Source organism: Lithobates pipiens, unplaced genomic scaffold, assembly GCF_037356315.1.
Source record: "Lithobates pipiens isolate NorthernLeopardFrog02 unplaced genomic scaffold, aLitPip1_a1.2 Scaffold_18, whole genome shotgun sequence".
Taxonomy (NCBI): Eukaryota; Metazoa; Chordata; class Amphibia; order Anura; family Ranidae; genus Lithobates; species Lithobates pipiens.
The window spans coordinates 319,098,557-319,118,952 of NW_027507758.1; the positions used below are offsets into that span (position 1 = coordinate 319,098,557).

At 46.8% G+C, this 20,396-nt stretch overlaps 1 protein-coding gene across 7 annotated transcripts in view; it reads right to left on the minus strand.

Moving 5' to 3' along the window:
- ANKRD6 (ankyrin repeat domain 6) overlaps positions 1 to 20,396 on the minus strand; it is a 322,801-nt gene that overhangs the window by 12,141 nt on the left and 290,264 nt on the right. The window lies entirely within an intron of this gene.

The window sequence follows — 20,396 nt, forward strand, 5'->3', positions numbered from 1 at the left end:
GTGATCCCTTCATAATAAGAACCCCCAGGAGGAAGTCAGCACAGCACAGGGATATCATAAGCAGCCCCAGTAGAAATATGACACCGCTCAACCTCTTCAAAGAGGAGGGTAGGGGCATATAGTACGGTGTGCTTTTTTGGGTCAAGGAAGTGAGCCAAATGAATTAAGAAGGTCTGTGTGCTTGATTAAAAAAATAGTTTATAGACATATACATGGTCTACTGGTCACATGTGTTGAATTCCTCCGAGATCCATGCCTCATTCATTTTTAGAAATGTGAGGTAGTTAACACTGTGGTGAGCTAGGCGAGTACGCTTATCGGTCACAATCCCCCCTGCTGCGCTGAACGTCCTTTCGGACAGGACACTGGATGAGGGGCAAGCCAACAGTTCGATTGCAAATTGGGCAAGCTCTGGCCAGAGGTCAAGCCTGCCCACCCAGTAGTCTAGGGGTTCATCACTCCTCAGAGCGTCCACATCGGCCGTTAACCCAATGTAGTCGGACACCTGACGGTCTAGGCGTTCCCTGATGCTGGATCCGGATGACACCTGTCGATGGGTCGGCTGAAAGAATGACCTCATATCCGAAGTCACCAACACATCTTCAAACCGGCCTCTTCTTGCAGGCGCTGTTGGATTGGTACCCGCAAATCCTTCTCTGGGAGTGGGAATTGCTCCTCTGCCAGCGCACGCAAAAGCAGAATGCAGCATTTCTCGAAGCAAGGCCTGGAAGTGCTGCATTCTGACAGCCCTCTGCGACGGCGGTAACATTTCCGCCATTTTGTGTTTGTACCGGGGGTCTAAGTACGTTGCCACCCAGTACTGGTCCTTGACCCTCATGCTTTTTATACGGGGGTCCCTATTAAAACACTGGAGCATGAAGGCCCCCATTTGCACTAAAGTGGAAGCGGTGTGGTGGCCTGGCTCCTGCTCATCATCCAGGATAATGTCGTCCTCTTCATTCTCCTCTCCCCATCCTCGCACAACAGGGATCCCAGAAAGGTTTAAAGCATGCTCTTCTTGCTCCTGCTCATCCGCCCCGGCACCATCCTCCTCTGACTCCTCATCAGACTCCTGTTGTTGACTTGTCTCAGATAGAGTAGCCCCCCCTGGGAATTCATCCAGCATTGCGACTTCCTCATCTTCCCGCTCCTGCTCCTCCACAGCCTGATCAATGACACGACGCAATGCACGCTCCAGAAAGAAGGCATAAGGTACCATGTCACTGATGGCGCCATGGCTGCGACTGACCAGTTTGGTGATCTCCTCAAATGGCCGCAGAAGTCTGCATGTGTCGCGCATGAGCAGCCACTGGCGCGGTGAAAAAAAACCCAGCTCCCCAGAACCGTTTCTTTCGCAGAGTTCATACAGGTAGACGTTAACTGCACGTTTCTGCTGGAGCAGCCTATCAAGCATATAGAAGGTTGAGTTCCATCGCGTCGGGCAATCGCAAATAAGACGTCTGACCGGCAGATGGTGTCGCCGCTGAATGTCAGCAAGGCGAGCCATGGCCGTGTAAGATCTTCTGAAATGGGCCGAGATTTTCCTTGCCTGCCGCAAGATGTCCTGGACCCCAGGGTATTTGACAAGGAATCGCTGCACGACCAAGTTTAAGACGTGTGCCATGCACGGCACGTGCGTGATTTTGCCCTGTTTCAATGCGCTAAGCAGATTGGCACCGTTGTCACACACCACTTTACCAACTGTCAAATTGAGCGGTGTTAGCCACTCATCTGCCTGTGAACGCAAAGCTGAAAGGAGTGCCGGGCCAGTGTGGCTCTTTGCTTCCAGGCACAACAGACGCAGCACGGCATGGCAACGTCTCACCTGGCATGTGGAATAGGTTCTGGGGAGCTTGGGCGGTGCAGTGGAAGAGACGCTAGCAGCGGAAAAGGAGGAGGCAGCTGAGGAGGAGAGGGAGGAGGATGGAGTAGGAGGAGGAGAAGAAGAGTCAGGCCTGCATGCAATCCGTGGCGGTAAAACCAAATCTACACGGGTGCCACGGGTTACATGCTTGACGGCCGTCAGAAGGTTCACCCAGTGGGCAGTAAAACTGATATACCTTCCCTGCCCGTGTTTGCTAGACCACGTGTCTGTGGTCAGATGTATCTTGGCACCGACACTGTGTGCCAGAGATACATTCACTTGCCGCTGAACATGGCCATATAGCTCTGGGATGCCCTTCTCTGAGAAATACTTCCTTCCTGGGACCTTCCATTGTGGTGTTCCAATGGCCACAAATTTGCGAAAGGCCTCCGAGTCCACCAGTTTATATGGCAGTAGTTGGCGGGCTATGAGTTCTGACAAGCCAGCCGCCAACCGTTGGGCAAGAGGGTTATCCGGCATCATCATTTTTTTACGCTCAAACATTAGGCCCACGGAAGCCTGCCTTTTTGCAGAAAAATGTGAGCTTGGCGTGATGGAAGGTGGAGTGGAGGACAATTGTGAGGAGAGAGGAGAAGGAGAAGTAGAAGACGAGGCTGGACGGTGAGAGCCTGCAGTGTGGCTTTGTGTGTTCCGTTGCTCCCACTGGGCTCGGTGATGGCTGCTCATGTGCCTTCTTAAGGCGGTCGTCCCTAGGTGAGTATTGGGCTTACCGCGACTAACGCGTTGACTGCAAAGATTGCAGATGGCAACGCTATTGTCAGCAGCGGACACGTTAAAAAAAGCCCACACTGCGGAGCCATGTGCCGGTGTCCTGGGAGCGCCAGATGTGACCGTACATGGTCGATGACTCGCTCCTGATACATTTGCAGTCTGCTTTGTCCCTGCTGTGCAATGTAAGTCATTGCTGCTTCTCCTCCCTATCTGCTGGTCCATATCTCCCTCTGAACTCCCCTCCTCTTCCTCTCTTGTGGGCACCCACGTGACATCACTAGACACGTCATCATCAACGTCACCTTCCCCACCGCTATAAGTAGAGATCTCGGAGTAGGCAGCAACACCGGGGACCAACCTCCTCCTTGGGCTGATCTGGGTACTGGCGTCAGACTGCTGAGTAGCGCTTGTTGCTACCTCCTCTTCCTGATCCAATACCAAGAGTGGCTGCGCATCAGAAATGTCCTCTTGATATGGATCGGAATATAATTCCAGTGACTCAAGCGGAAGGTATGTGGTGGTGGTGGTGGTGGTCGTGTTGTTGGTGGTAGTGTCTTTGGGGGTGCACATAGCAGAGAGTGAAGAAGAGGGTGCAGATCGAGAGGATGAGGAGGGTGCAGAAGAGTAAGGCTGAGCGAGCCACTCAACCAAGTCTGGTGCATCCTTTAAAGTAATTGAACGCACCTTCTGCAACTTCCCACTTTGGCTCAAGCCTGTTGCTCCTGCCCTACCCCTACCACCCCTGCGGAAGGGCCTGCCTCTTCCTCTGCATGTCATTTTTTAAATGACCCTGTGACAAAACTCTTAGTCCCTATACCGCTGAAGGACTGCTGCAGTATAGGTGAGCGGTCAGCAGTGGTGCACGTCAACCCTATCTATTGTGGACCTATAGCGGTCCTTACAGAACAGCAGACTGTACCGCACTCAAGCCTATGTACCGTAGCACCCTATACCAAGTTACCAGTCCTTATAAGAACTTTTGTGGACCAAGCAGGTTGTGTATTAGTGTTTAGCAGACTGTACGTCAGTCCCTATACCGCTGAAGGACTGCTGCAGTATAGGTGAGCGGTCAGCAGTGGTGCACGTCAACCCTATCTATTGTGGACCGATAGCGGTCCTTACAGAACAGCAGACTGTATCGCACTCAAGCCTATGTACCGTAGCACCCTATACCAAGTTACCAGTCCTTATAAGAACTTTTGTGGACCAAGCAGGTTGTGTATTAGTGTTTAGCAGACTGTACGTCAGTCCCTATACCGCTGAAGGACTGCTGCAGTATAGGGCAGCGGTCAGCAGTGGTGCACGTCAACCCTATCTATTGTGGACCGATAGCGGTCCTTACAGAACAGCAGACTGTACCGCACTCAAGCCTATGTACCGTAGCACCCTATACCAAGTTACCAGTCCTTATAAGAACTTTTGTGGACCAAGCAGGTTGTGTATTAGTGTTTAGCAGACTGTACGTCAGTCCCTATACCGCTGAAGGACTGCTGCAGTATAGGGCAGCGGTCAGCAGTGGTGCACGTCAACCCTATCTATTGTGGACCGATAGCGGTCCTTACAGAACAGCAGACTGTACCGCACTCAAGCCTATGTACCGTAGCACCCTATACCAAGTTACCAGTCCTTATAAGAACTTTTGTGGAACAAGCAGGTTGTGTGTTAGTGATTAGCAGACTGTACGTCAGTCCCTATACCGCTGAAGGACTGCTGCAGTATAGGTGAGCGGTCAGCAGTGGTGCACGTCAACCCTATCTATTGTGGACCGATAGCGGTCCTTACAGAACAGCAGACTGTACCGCACTCAAGCCTATGTACCGTAGCACCCTATACCAAGTTACTAGTCCTTATAAGAACTTTTGTGGACCAAGCAGGTTGTGTATTAGTGTTTAGCAGACTGTACGTCAGTCCCTATACCGCTGAAGGACTGCTGCAGTATAGGGCAGCGGTCAGCAGTGGTGCACGTCAACCCTATCTATTGTGGACCGATAGCGGTCCTTACAGAACAGCAGACTGTACCGCACTCAAGCCTATGTACCGTAGCACCCTATACCAAGTTACCAGTCCTTATAAGAACTTTTGTGGACCAAGCAGGTTGTGTATTAGTGTTTAGCAGACTGTACGTCAGTCCCTATACCGCTGAAGGACTGCTGCAGTATAGGGCAGCGGTCAGCAGTGGTGCACGTCAACCCTATCTATTGTGGACCGATAGCGGTCCTTACAGAACAGCAGACTGTACCGCACTCAAGCCTATGTACCGTAGCACCCTATACCAAGTTACCAGTCCTTATAAGAACTTTTGTGGAACAAGCAGGTTGTGTGTTAGTGATTAGCAGACTGTACGTCAGTCCCTATACCGCTGAAGGACTGCTGCAGTATAGGGCAGCGGTCAGCAGTGGTGCACGTCAACCCTATCTATTGTGGACCGATAGCGGTCCTTACAGAACAGCAGACTGTACCGCACTCAAGCCTATGTACCGTAGCACCCTATACCAAGTTACCAGTCCTTATAAGAACTTTTGTGGAACAAGTGAGTTGTGAATGTTTAGCAGACTGCAGCAGAAGGGCAGCAGTCAAGTATAATATCCTTTCTATATTTGGAAGAAAGAATATTATACATGTACAAGCCTATTACTGTACCACTGATACCAGTCCTGAAAAGAACCTTTGTGGAACTAATAATAACAGCAAGTCTTTAAAATTACCCTCACTGCCTGACAACACTGCTTCCTTCCTGTCCCTATACAAATTGGCAAAAAAAGAGAACGATTAGTGGTTACTGGAACAGCTCTTTTGTGGACCTTGATAGTAACAGCTAATGATGATGATGATGATGATGATGATGAAAGACTAATCTGGCTGTCCCTGTAGCATACACCGTCCTTTCCCTTTCTCTAAACTAACAAAAGACACTCAGGCTGCTGCAAGAATCAGCAGCACAGCAAACCTATCAACACCTAACACCTATACCAGTCCTGAAAAGAACTTTTGTGTACCAAATAGCTAGTGGTTTATCTCTCCCTACTCCACACAGGAACCTGTCCCTATCTTAACAGAAGAAAGAATGTAAAATGGCCACCGGATCGGGTGTATTTATAGGTTAGGGGGAATGTACAAGTGTCCATGTGCTGTCATGTCTCAATTGGCTGTCCTGTATCACATGATAAACGTGTCACCAAAGGTTAAAGCTCTTGTATACATTAAACACGTAAGTCCGCCGCGGCGAACGACGGAAAAAGGCGTTCGAACGTGCGGACCGCGAATGTCGGAAATTCGCCGCGAAACGACCGCCGGGCGAACCGTTCGGCCATCACTATTCAAGACCAGGGCTACATTGTGGAAATGATCAATTTCAGATAGCATTAAAGTGGTTGTATGGGAGCCGACACTCGCGGCATATTGCAGCGATCTGCAGCCTACCCAGTGCGGCCTGCCCAGTGCGCCTGCGCGCCGCTGTCTACGGCGCATGCATGTGGCTGTCTTCGGGTAAATATCTCCTAAACCGTATAGGTTTAGGAGATATTTCTTGGACCTACAGGTAAGCCTTAATCTAGGCTTACCTGTAGGTCAAAGTGGTTTGTAAGGGTTTACAGTCACTTTAACTGTTTTTGTTTTAAATTATATTCATTTTTAAAATGTCTCTAGCTTAGTGTAGCATTCCTTTTGCCCCAAAAATAACAGAAAAACACATTTTGATAAAGCAGTGTTTACAGTATTGAACACCACATCATCAAAAGTGTTGACTCCCAGCCTTTTCAGTAACCTCTAATGGGTTTTACATCCTGGATGTTATATACAGTGCATCCGGAAAGGTATGTGGTATAAAGGCACTGGTATATACCAGTAAGGCACTGGTATATACAGTGCATCCGGAAAGTATTCACAGCGATTCACTTTTTCCAAAATTTTTTTTTTTATGTTACATTCCAAAATTCCATATTTTCCTCAAAATTCTACAAACATTACCCCAGAATGACAATGTGAAAGAAGTTTGTTTGAAATCTTTGCAAACTTATTAAAAATAAAAAACAAAAATAAATCACATGTACATAAGTATTTACAGCCTTTGCTCAATACTTTGTTGAAGCACCTTTTGGCACCAATTACAGTCTCAAATCTTTTTGAATATAATGCTACAAGCTTGGCGCACCTATTTTTGGGCAGTTTCTCCCATTCTTCTTTGCAGGACCTCTCAAGCTCCATCAGGTTGGATGGGGAGCGTCAGTGCACAGCCATTTTCAGATATCTCCAGAGATGTTCAGTCGGGTTCAATATGGGCTCTGGCTGGGCCACTCAAGGACATTGACAGAGTTGTCCCATAGCCACTCCTTTGTTATCTTGGCTGTGTGCTTAGGATCATTGTCTTGTTGGAAGATGAACCTTTGCCCCAATCTGAGGTCCAGAGTGCTCTGGAGCAGGTTTTCATCAAGTATGTCTCTGTACATTGCTGCATTAATCTTTCCCTCAATCCTGGCTAGTCTACCAGTTCCTGCCTCTGAAAAACATCCACACAGAATGATGCTGCCACCATCATGCTTCACTGTAGGGATGTATTGGCCAGGTGATAAGCAGTGCCTGGTTTCCTCCAGACATTACCTTGCCATTCAGGCCAAAGGGTTACATTTTTGTTTAATCAGACCAGGGAATTTTGTTTCTCATGGTCTGAGAGTCCTTTAGGTGTCTTTTGGCAAACTCCAGGTGGGTTGTCATGTGACTTTTACTGGGGTGTGGCTTCTGTCTGGCCACTTTACCAAACGGGCCTGATTGGTTGGAGTGCTGCAGAAATTGTTGTTCTTCTGAAAGGTTCCCCTTTCTCCACAGAGAAACATTGGCGCTCTGTCAGAGTTACTATTGGGTTCTTGGTCTCCTCCCTGAATAAGACCCTTCACCCCCGATCACTCAGTTTGGCTGGGCGGCCCACTCTAGGAAGAATCCTGGTGGTTCCAAACTTCTTTCATTTATGAATGACGGAGGCCAGTGTGCTCATTGGGACCTTCAATGCTACAGAAAATTGTCAGTACCCTTCCCCAGATCTGTGCCTTGATACAATCCTGTCTCAGAGGTCTACAGACAATTCTTTAGACTTCATAGCTTGATTTGTGCTCTGACATGCACTGTTGACTGTGGGACCTTATATAGACAAGTGTGTTCCTTTCCAAATCATGTCCAATCAACTGAATTTACCACAGGTGGACTCCAATCAAATTGTAGAAAAGTCTCAAAGATGATCATTGGAAACAGGATGCACCTGAGCTCAATTTGGAATGTCTTGGCAAAAGCTGTGAATACTTATGTATATGTGATTTTTGTTAAAATAAATTTGCAAAGATTTAAAACAAACTTCTTTCACGTTGTGATTATGGGGTATTGTTTTGTTTTTTTAAGGAAAATAATGCATTTAACCACTTGCTTACTGGGCACTTAAACCCCCCTCAGTCCCAGACCAATTTTCAGCTTTCAGCGCTGATGCACTTTGAATGACAATTGCGCGGGCATACAACACTGTACCCAAATGAAATTTTTATCATTTTTTTCCCACAAATAGAGCTTTCTTTTGGTGGTATTTAGTTACAGCTCGGAGTTTTATTTTTTGCTAAACAAACAAAAAAAGATGCAAAAAAATAAAAAAATAAAATCATGTTTTAATAGTTTGTTATAAAATTTTGCAAACGGGTCATTTTTCTCCTTCATTGAAGTGCGCTGATTAGGCGGCACTGATAGGCTGCATTGGTGGGCACTGATGGGCTGCATTGGTGGGCACTGATAGGCTGCATTGGTGGGCACTGATAGGCTGCACTGGTGGGCACTGATAGGCATAGTTAAGGCGGCACTAATAGGCACAGATAAGGTGGCACCGATGGGCACAGATAAGGCGGCACTGATGGGCAAAGATGGGCACAGATAAGATGGCACGGATGGGTGGCACGGATAAGTGGCACGGATGGGTGGCACGGATGGGCACTGATAGGTACCACAGATAGATGGGACTGATGGGCACTGATAGGTGGCACTGATAGGTGGCTCTGATAGGTGGCACTGCTGGGCACTGATGGGCGGCACTGCTGGGCACTGATGGGCGGCACTGCTGGGCACTGATGGGCGGCACTGGGGTGCAGCACCTTTGAGGCAGATTGGGTGGCACTGTGGGTGGCACTGTGGGGTGGCACTGTGGGTGGCACTGTGGGCACTATGGGCACTGACGGGGGGCACTTACTTTTGCTTTTTATTTTACTTCAGGATGGCACTGCGGGAGGCAGGTGGGCACTGGCAGGTGGCAGGTGGTCCCTTGTATTGATGGCCGTGATCGGGACTGATGTCCCGATCACGGCCGCCGGTGATCGGCTTTTTTTTTTTCTCCTCGCGCTGTCAGCGCGAGGAGGAATAATAGCCGATTACCGGCTCCGTTCTATCACATGATCAGCTGTCATTGGCTGACAGCTGATCACGTGATAAGGGGTCGGGATCGACCCCTTGCACGGATCGGTGATCAGGCGAGTCTCATGGACTCGCCGATCACAGAGCGCGCCGCGCGCGCCCCTCAGGGGGCGCGCAGGCCGCTCGTAACCGGGACGACGTCAATAGACGTAGTCCCGGAAATGTAGGTCCGCGCTAATGCCGTCATTTGGCAATAGCGCGGTACCGAAGTGGTTAAACCAATTTGGAAAAAGGCTGTAACAGAACGAAATGTGGAAAAGTGAAGTGCTTTGAATACTTTCCAGAAAACCTTTATTGTGTAAGCCTGCCATTGCTGCCCTCCTTTCTGAAAATACTAGCTCCCTGGCTGTCATGCTGATCCAATGGATTTCATTTTGGACATATGTAAAGATTAGAAGTACTGTTTTCTAATTTTCTTGAACGTCATGCTTATTCCAGGTAAGTGTCTCAAATGAATGAAGCCAGAGACCAGTAACTAGCATTTTTAAAAACAATGGCAGCCTCCATATTGCTTTCAGCATTCATTTTGTCACAATAGCAATACATAAGTTGTTAGACCCCTATAACTGTTGTATGACTGAGTTCTTTTATTCAGTCTATACTGATTTTTCTAAGACTGAATAAACAGACTGAAAACAGTAGAGACTAGATATTTAATTTACAGTAGGACAAAAAAAGTGTTAAAAGACAAAACAGACAACATACACACATTGACAGAAACATATAGAAAAAAAAAAAGATTTTTCTTAGATGTATAGTACATGTCTAAGCCCTTGTACACACGGTCGGAAAATCCGTCGGAATGTGTCCTATCGGATAATCCAACTGTGTGTGGTATGCATCAGACTGATTCCGTCGGACCCAATTTTCCAACTTTTTGGAAATATTTCCCGACCAACTGGTTTAATCGGACATACTCCGATCATGTGTAGAGAATTTTTATCGGACCAAGTGCCACGCATGCTCAGATCAAATTCCTACATCAAAGCTATTGGCTACTAGCCTGAACGTAGTCCCATCGTAACTAAATTACATCATCACATTCTGAATGATCGGATTTTTCGACAACTTATGCCCCGTACACACGAGCGGACTTTTCAACATCCAAAGTCCGAAGGACCGAGTCCGTCAGACTATCCGATCGTGTGTGGGCTGCAACGGACTTTTGATTCGCCAAAGTCTGACGGACTTTAGAAATGAAGCATGCTTCAAATTTTCCCGAAGGAACTCCGCCGGACCCGGTCCCCTTCGAAAACTCCGCTCGTGTGTATGCTACTCCGACGGACTAAAACCGACGCTAGGGCAGCTATTGGCTACTGGCTATGAACTTCCTTATTCGAGTCGGGTCGTACGTCATCACGTTCGAATCCGTCGGAGTTTAGTGTGATCGTGTGTGGCCAAGTCCGTTCGGCCGAAAAGTCTGTCGGAACTCCGGCGGAACTCCTTTGGAAGTCTGTCGGACATAAGTCCTCTCGTGTGTACGGGGCATAAGTCCAACCATGTGTATGCAACAGTTTCGGACAAAATCTGACGGATTTGGTTGTCGAAATCTCCGACCGTGTGTACAGGGGAAGAGCTTTAGCCTTTAACAAGGGATGACCAAAGCATCAGGCCAACTCATGGTGGTCAACAAAGCAAACAAATCCAACAGGCCCACACAACAAACGGGTACATAACAAATGGGTAAAGAAGGGCTTGACAGAACTCAGACAGCATCCTGCAGCACCTTACGCCCAAAACTGACATTAGAACAGGCCTGAACATCCACCTGGAAAAATGGTACAAACATGAGAAATGAAGACCAGGAAGAAGCCTTGAAAATCTGGGAAAAACACGCTTGATGCTGAAAAGGCCATGAAGCACTAACAGATCTGGTAGTGTGTGCCTTAACAGTGAAGAGAGGAACACTATCCTTGTCTAATCAAACTAGCAAGATGGAGTGAGAAGATCTAGAAGAACAAAGTGAGAATCCGACTGCCTAAAGACTTTAGGCCTCCGGACAACTTTATCCTTGTGTAACACTACTGTATGGCTTTTTTTGGCCACATTTCTCATGCAGGAATGCATTTAGTTCTACACTCCTATGATCCAGATTCAGCCTTCAGCTGGCTAAACCCAGCTGTTGGCTGACGTCACAGAGCCAGTTCAGGCTCTTCAGGGATCCTGACCATATTGTCTGGCTCCACCCAGACTGGCAGCTGATTCAACCTTTCAGCCACTGAAAGCCTGAGGCAACCGCTCCTGCCCCTTCCACAGCCCAATGCTCTAGTGAGCCCTGACAGTCACTGCTCTCTGCTCAGTTAAGACTGAGAACTGATCAATTAGCGGTCATGTGACCACTAGGCTCTCGGTATTACATCTGATGGGAGACAGCTGCAGCATCACACCAATGATGCAGCCATGTAGGTGAGAATGTATTTTTTACTCTTGCACTTCTTTTTAAAAATATGGAAGGCATATCAAAAACTGGTAAACAGTGCAAAAGTAAATCAAAATAAGTGAAAGCACACTGTTGGTAAGATGCAATTAATGTTGAACATACAATAGTAGAATTGTGTATCAAATATTTTTGTTGTAAGAATGTTTTGTTTGACTTTCTAATGGTTACTTTACCTGACATTCATTTTTGACTGTAGTGACAAGAGAATTCAAAGGATGGGTGGAAAAAATTGCAACAAATTTCTAATTGTATGTGGTTTTCGTTCAGGAAATTACCTTCATTCCAAAATCAAATGTTTAAAAGCAAACAACATTTTAAAGTATTTTCGAAAGACATCCAAAAGTCATCAAAAGCACTGAGAATTGTAGTAAAAGGCTTTAGAAAAATCTACTAGGCTATGGCCAGTTTAAAACTGATGTGTTATCTACTAGTAAACCGTATTGTATGCCCTGATTATTAATTAATGATTATGAATTATTAATTAATTAATTATGATTAATGTTAGGTTCTTTTTAGGTGTTTTTTTTTAAGGGCTGATGTCTATGCAAGTGAACGATCAGGGGTTAATGTTGAGCAAATGTGGGTCATTGATTCACAGATCATTTGCTACTTTTTTATAATTGCTGGGAATTGGTCAGTTGCATGACACCAATGATCGCTTTAGCTGTATGTAAGGGTAGCATGCTGACCACAGCTGTAAGGGGCAATCTTTCCACTAACCATCAATGTAAGGAGAATTTTTCCCGATGTACAATAATGAACTTGATTTAACAAGGTGTCCTGGATACCTGAAAATTATTTCATGGGTTCCTTGGGAGTAAAAAAAATGTGAGCCTGGTTTTAATGTTTAAGCTGTGGAATGCGTTTTCACATATTCCTATGGACAATCCACTAGGGGGCAGCTGCTGCCTAATATTTTCAATTTAGAGAATGCACTTCAGAGACTAGAACAAGGAAGTTCAACTAACAGAAGAGCCCTGGTTGTCAGATTAGGAGATTTTTAGGGGAAATCCTTTTAATGTGAATATTTTCTCAAAATTGCTATACAAAATTGAAGAAACACAGCTAAACACATTCATACTCAGTTAGTAGATCTGAGTATTATACATATGCACACTGAGAATCAGATGGGGCAGGGGAAAGAGCTAACAACAGTGCACAGAGCGTACTGAGCCAACGTGGAAGCAATGGTATACTAGTAGCTATGGCCAAATACAAAGCCTGAAAACACGTGGTTTGATAGTTATTGACTTGCAGGGGATTAAATTATAAAGTAAGGTGGTCCTGTAAACAAACGGCGCTGATTTGAGAATACAAACGGAAAAAAAAAGGATTTTGAGTCCCCTGTAAATTCCATATCTTGGAGCACAGTACAGGACACGGGCAGAATATTCATAGATTCTGGTTATAGACTGGTACCTTCATGTGACTGGACACTGCCCACGATTTTGAGAACTTGCTCCCTGTGTGTCTCCCCTATAACCCTACCCCACTCCACAAGCCCCCAGTTTTGTAGCAAGCAATGCAGAGTAACACAAGGTTAAAGGGGAGGGTGTCTTGCACTGTATCCTGCACCTTAATTGTACAGTACAGGTAGAACTCATAGACCTGGAAAATCCCCAAGAAATTAATGAAAAGGGTGGCAAACAACTAGGCAAATAGAACTGTGAAAACAGGCCCAACAATGACAGGGGCAACAGACCCAACTTCAAAGTGCCCCTGCAAGAACCTTGTGGCTGAAAGTTGCATTCACAGAAGATTGAACATCCACCTAGTAGAGCTTTGAAAAGGTATGAACTGTGACAAGGTGGCTGCCTTAGGCCGCGTACACACGCGGGGACTGTTCGCCCAACTTTGTTCGTCAAACAGTTTGAGCGGACAGTCTGCTCAAAATTAGCATGGACGGACTTTGCCACACACGACGAACGAACAGTCCGCTGAAACTTGCGCGATGACGTGAACGGCACGTACGACGGGACTAGAAATACGACGTCCTATACACTGCAATGCAACCTTCGCCGTGTAAATCCTTTCTGAGCATGCGCGGAACTTAGTTTGACGAACAAGCCTACACACGGGCGGACTGTCCGCTCAAACCAAGTTTCAGCGGACAGTTTTACGGAATTTCCGAAAAACTTTGTTCGTCAGACTGTCCGCTGAAACTGTCCGCTGAAACTGTCCGCTGAAGCCCACACACGAGCGGACTGTCCGCCGAAACACTGTTCAGCGGACAAAGTTGAGCGAACAGTCCCCGCGTGTGTACGCGGCCTTAGAATGCTGAACAATGGAGGCCTGATGTCTAAATGTCCAGGAAACCCCCACTGATCTGGAGTAAACAGGTAGGACTGCTGGAGGAATTTGCTGGAGAGGAGTTGTCTTATCTAGTTAAGGTAGATTCTGAAGCAGGATAATCCTGGCAAGGTCCTGATGGTAGGGTGAATAGGAAGTCCAGCCTCCAGATAGAAGTTGTATTTTTGAGGTACATTCTAATGACTCTGTCAGAAACCATGAAATCAGATCGAGACAGAAGTACCGTTAAATCACACTTGTTTAATAATAAAAGTAAAAAGAACAAACGTAGTCGTTTAGTAACCATAACGAATAGTCAACCATGCCAGAAGTCAGGGATCAATGTAGTGGAACAGCAAGCAGGATCTGGAGCCAGAAGGGATAACAGCAAAGCAAGTCTGAACAGAAAGGTAGGTGATAATCCCTGTGATGTTTACGAAGGCGAAGGAAGAGATCCACTGGACTGAACAGCTTAAGTAGGCAGGAGTGATAAGCGGGGTATCATCAACAGCTGAGTACCCATGGAGAGATAGGAGCTGGCAATTAGCCGACAGCTGAGCGGCCAGCTCTGAGAAGGAAGGGCTGAGCCCAGCCCTAACAGTACCCCCTCCTCATCAACCCCTACCCCTCGGAGGACCACCAGGCTTGAGGGGAAAATGTCTATGGAAATTGTGGAGGAGGACAGGGGCATGTACATTCAAGGATGAGACCCAGGAGTGTTCCTCTGGACCGTACCCCTTCCAAAGCACCAGGTACTGTATGCACCCACGGAACCTAATGGAATCAACAATGGACTGTACTTCATACTCCTCATGGTTCTCAACCTGTACAGGGTGAGGACGTGGCACCGAGGTTGTTAAATGCGGTTGCAGACCAAAGGTTTTAATAAGGAGACATGAAATACATTTGAAATACGCATATTAGAAGGAAGGTCTAATGCATAAGCCACTGAGTTAATCCTGCGAAGAATACGGAAAGGCCCATTAAACCGAGGTGCAAACTTCAGTGAGGGAACATGATGTCAGAAGTTGTGAGATGACAGCCAGACCCTGTCCCCAACCTGGCAGGAAGGCGCAGGCATGCATCTGCGTTCAGCATGGAGTTTGTACCCATCGTTAGCATGTCGCAAAGCCTCCTGGATTTGTGCCCAAGTGGAATGAAAACCACGGAGATGTTCCTCTAATGCAGGAATACTCTGCGGAACAAATGAGTCAGGCAACATCGAAGGTTGGAAACCATAGTTTGCCATAGTTTGCCATAAACGGGGACAATTGGGAAGCAGAATTCAAGGCACTATTGTTAGCAAACTTTACCCATGGTAATATATAGCAACGTAGGAATTGCTCCAAGATTGGCTCGTTCTGTGGCCCCATTAGACTGTGGGTGATACGCAGAGGAAAAGGCAATCTGAATTCTCAACTGTGCACAAAAGGCTTACCAGAACCAGGATACAAACTGACTACCCCTGTCTGAAACAATCACCTTGGGTAGCCCATGTAAACGAAAGATCTACCGAACAAAAATGGAAGCCAGTTCCTCAGAAGTGGCCAACTTCTTAAGTGGAATACAATGGGACATTTTTGAGAACTGGTCAACCACCATAAGGATAACTGTGTTGCCCTGGGAGTTGGGTAACTCCACAATGAAATCCATAGACAGGTGGGTCCAGGGCCTCTCTCCATTGGGTATGGGTTGTAGGAGGTCCACTGGAAGATGTTGTGGAGTCTTACTCTGAGCACACACAGAACAGGCTGCTACAAAGGTGGTTACATCAGCACATAGACTAGGCCACCAGAATTGTTGGGAAATGGCCCAAAAGAGTTGATTCTTCCCAGAGTGGCCAGCAACCTTGGGAGAATGGTAAGTCTGGAGCACAGCAGTACGGAGACTCTCTTGAACAAAGCAGTGGTCACAAGGTTTCTCAGGAGGAGCATGGATCTGAGCAGCAAGAATTTTGTCACCCAAAGGAAAAGTGAGACTGGTGCGAACTGTAGCCAGAATACGATCAGGAGGAATCACAGGAACCGGAACCGACCCCATCTTAGAAGTGGAGGAAAATTGTTGTGACAAAGCGTCAGCCCTTACATTCTTAGTACCGGGTGAGAATGAGACAATGTAATTGAAACTTGACAAGAATAGAGGCCATCGTGCCCTATTGGGAGAGAGGCGTTTAGCCTCAGACAAGAATGTGAGATTCTTATGGTCAGTAAGAATGAGAACCGGCACAGTGGTACCTTCAAGGAGATGTCTCCATTATTTCAGGGCTAAAATGTTTGCAAACAGCTCTCTGTCACCAATCTCGTAATTGCACTCCGCAGGTGACAATTTCTTGGAAAAGAAGCCACAAGGATGCACAGAAGGGTGCCAACACCAGTCTCAGAAGCATCAACCTCAAGGATAAAAGGTAACGTAGGATCAGGATGTGCCAACGCAGGAGCAGAAACAAAGGCAGCCTTGAGACTCTCAAAGGCCTTAATGGACTCCGGAGATCAACTCTGTGGGTTACCGTGCTTTCTGTTCATATCAGTCAGGGGCTTGACCAGAGACAAGAAGTTATTAATAAAATTCAGATAATAGTTGGCAAAGCCTAGGAAAAGCTACAGAGGACATAAACCCACGGGTCGGGGCTACTGTAAGACCGCTGAAAATTTCTCTTGGTCCATCCAAAAACCAGCAGTGGAAATGACATAACCCAGGAATTTAACCTGTTCACAATGGAACTTACACTTCTTCAGTTTACAATAGAGATTGTTCTCTCTTAGTTTCTGAAGCACATGACAGACATCTGTGTGGTGGCTCTCCAAAGACTTGGACGAATGAGGATATCATCGAGATAAACCACCACACATAACTGCAACAAATTGTTAATAAATTCCTGGAAAACTACCAGGGTGTTACAAAGGCCAAAAGGCATTACGAGGTACTCATAATGGCCTGTTCTGGTATTAAAAGCAGTTTGTCACTCGTCCCCTCTGAAATCAAGCTTCATGTTCGTTGCTCTCTTGAGGCAGTCAAATAACTCCGTAATCAGTGGAATTGGATAGACATTCTTAACCGTGAAATGACTGAGACCCCTATAATCAATACAAGGTCTAATTTCACCACTCTTCTTCTACACAAAGAAGAAACCAGCACCAGCAGAAGACAGGGATTTGCGGGTGAAACCTCAAGAAAGTGCATATTCCTCCATGGCCTTATCCTCCAAGACCGACAAAGTAAACCCGGCCATGAGGGGATATGGCACCAGATTGAAGGTCAATTGTGCAATCATATGGCCGGTTGTGGAGGCAAACTACCGGCTTGACCTTTGTCAAAGACATCCCTAAAATTGTGGTACTCCTCCGGCAGGGAGGAGAGTGAAGAGGTGCACAGGACCTTGGCTACCTTCTGGAAACATGTCTCACTCCATTGTGGTGACCAGGAGAGAACCTCAGCATGGAGCCAATCAAAAGAGGGGTTGTGCCTCTGTAACCAAGGATAACCAATAACCAGTGAAAACTTAGGTGAAAAAATAACTTGGAAAGAGCCCTTACGGCCATGGACAACGGAACCGTCTCATGAGTCATATGGGCAGGCTGTAGAGGTCTCCCATCAAAAGCCTCAATGGCAAGTGGAGTATCACGCAGCTGCAGCTGAATCGAGTGCTTCGATAAAAAGGCAGCATCAATGAACAGGCCTGCAGTCCCAGAGTCGATTAGAGCCTGTATCTCAATGGGTGGCTCAGCCCAAGAAAGGGTGACTGAAACCAGGGACTTATCCTTCTGGATAACTAGGGATGAAACAACGCCACCTAAGGTCTGTTCATGACAGGACCTCTAGGTTCGGGCATTCCCTGGACGGGTAGGACAAGATTTCAAAAAGTGACCTGCCTGGCCACAATAAAGGCACAATCTCTCCCTCCTCCTAAAGGTTCTCTCATCCGCAGAGAGACGTGTGAAACCCAAGTGCAAGGGTTTACCTTCACTGACTGACTCGGTACCAGGAGGCATGGGAGGTGAGGGAGGCACAGGTGGGACTGCAAAGCTCCGAGACAAACATACAGGAGGCTTCCGCAAGAGCATCCACAAGCGCTCCTTAAAAAGAGAATCTTTCTCTGAGTCTGGAGTCATTGAGGATGGCAAATGTGATCTACCTCTCCAGCTCAGAAGGTATATATCGGGCTGCTATCTCATCCATGATGGTACCCGAGAGACCATGAGAAAAAGCAGCCACGAGGGCCTCATTGTTCCACGCAACCTCTGCTGACAGAGTATTCAATGGCGTAGTCAGCAACAGTTCTCGTACTCTGTTCGATGGACATGAGGCACTTGGCAGCAGAAGTGGAGCGTGTGGGAACGTCACATATACCCTTTTAAACGAAGCCACAAACTCAGGGTAGCTCAAGACAACAGGTTTTTGTATCTCCCATAGAGGGTTTGCCCAAGCCAAGGCTCTCTCAGAAAGTGAAGATATCACAAAGCCTACTTTGCTTCTGTCTGCGGGAAATGCCTGGGCAGCATCTAAAAGTATATCTCAACCTGGTTGAGAAACCCTCTGCATTGGACCGGATCACCCGCAAATTGCTGGGGAAGTGGAGCGGAACCAGACATACCTCTTATAGAGGTAATATTTGAGGCGGGTGCCTGCACAGAGACTGGAGTAGCAGAAGGGTCAGCCTGCAACATAGGTTGTACTGGACGGCCACAGTGGGAGACTCCAGGTGAGCCGTGCGATTCAGGAGCGTTTTTAACCCCATGGCAAACTGATCCATGCAGTGATCTAGTTCATCCAATCTGGAAAAAATATTACCAACAAGTGGATTGACTGCATCTTCTGAATTCATGGCCTTCGTCTACTGTCAGAAACCATGAAATCAGACCAAGACAGAAGTACAGTTAAATCACACTTGTTTAATAATAAAAGTAAAAAGAACAAACGTAGTCAAAACATAGCCAAAGTTCAGTAACCGGAAAAAATAGTCAGCCAAGCCAGAAGTCAGGGATCAATGTTGTGGAACAGCAAGCAGGATCTGGAGCCAGAAGGGATGTCAGCAAAGCAAGTCTTTGAACAGGAACGCAGGTGATAATCTCTGTGATGCTGACCAAGGCGAAGGCAGAGATCCACTGGGCTGAACAGCTTAAGTAGGCAGGAGTGACGAGCAGGATATCATCAACAGCTGAGTACCTGTAGAGAGATAGGAGCTGGCAATTAGCTGACAGCTGAGCGGGAAGCTCTGAGAAGGAAGGGCTGAGCCCAGCCCTGACACTCTGATTATGTCAAGGAAGTGAGGCGCAATTTCCTTTCCTGCTTGAGAGAAGGGCACAAAGATGGAAGGACAATGCTATCATTGAGGATTGAGGTGGAAGACTGATACCACCTTACAAGGAAAGATATGGTTTGGCCTTAAGACTGCCTTGTCCTTGTGAATGATAAGGAATGGCTCTTTACAGGAAAAGGCCACTAGCTTAGAGACATGACTGAAAGATGTATTAGCAACCAAGAAGGTTACTTTGCAAGAGAGATCATCTAAGGGGAATTCCCTGTTGGATTTAAAGTGTGATTTCTGCAGGGCAGGGAGAACCAGACTGAGGTCAAAAGGAAACAGTGTGCTGCAAGGATGGCCTAATCCGAGATACAACTTGGATAAAGCTTCCGACAAGGGATAGCAAGGCCAGAGGTTTTTGTAAAAGAATAGACTAGGCCAAAACCTGTTCTTTCAGAGTGCATTGACCCAAGTTCTTGTCAAGCCTTGATTGTAGGAAGGCCAGAATGTGAAAAACAGAGTATTCTCTGGGATTGAAGTGCCTATGTTCACACCAGGCAATAAGGAATGTAAATGAAGTGACTTTTCTTGCTTTTAGCAGAGGCAGATGACAGACTCAGAGACCCTTCGGCCTTTTAAGACCTGGACTTCATCAGCCATGCCATTAAAGGTAGAGACTGAGAAGCTGGATGGAATAGAGGCCTTTCGATAGCAGGTCCCACCTGTTGAGAAGAGGACAGGGGTTGTCTTATAGCAGTCTAAGTATGTCTGTGCACCATGTTCTTCTGGGCCCATTTGGTTTCTCTTTTGTGGAGCAGTTGAGGCAGAATTCACACTGGAGGAAAGGCACAGATTAGCCTGTATACAGACTATACAGACTTATCAGAGCAGAGCATCCAGTGTCAATGCCAGAGGATCTTTGCCCTGGCCACAAACAAAGGTAACTTGGTGTTTAATCTGGAAGCCAGGATGTCAGTGTCTGGAGCCGAACATCTCTGACATTACAGGCTACGGATGTCGGGGTAAAGGGCCCATTCCTCCTGGTCTAGGAGGCAACAGCTGAGGTAACCTGTCTTTCAGTTTTTCACTACTGGGATGTGGACAGCAGAGATTGCTGGACAGTGTTCCTCAGTCCATGGGATAATTTGGCTTGCTTTCTTCAAGGCTGCATGACTCCTGGTACTCCCTTGGTGACTGATATAGACCACAGCCATGGCTCTGATTACAACCTGATTAGGTGTCCCTGTGAAGGGGTTTCAGTGGTGAAGAGCCATCCTGATCAATCTGCGCTCCAGCTTGTTGATAGGGAGTTTGGTTTCCTCTGGTGACCATGTTCAATGAACCATGAGGGATTGTAAATTTTGTTTCGGCTGTATCTAAAATCAGGCCCAAGT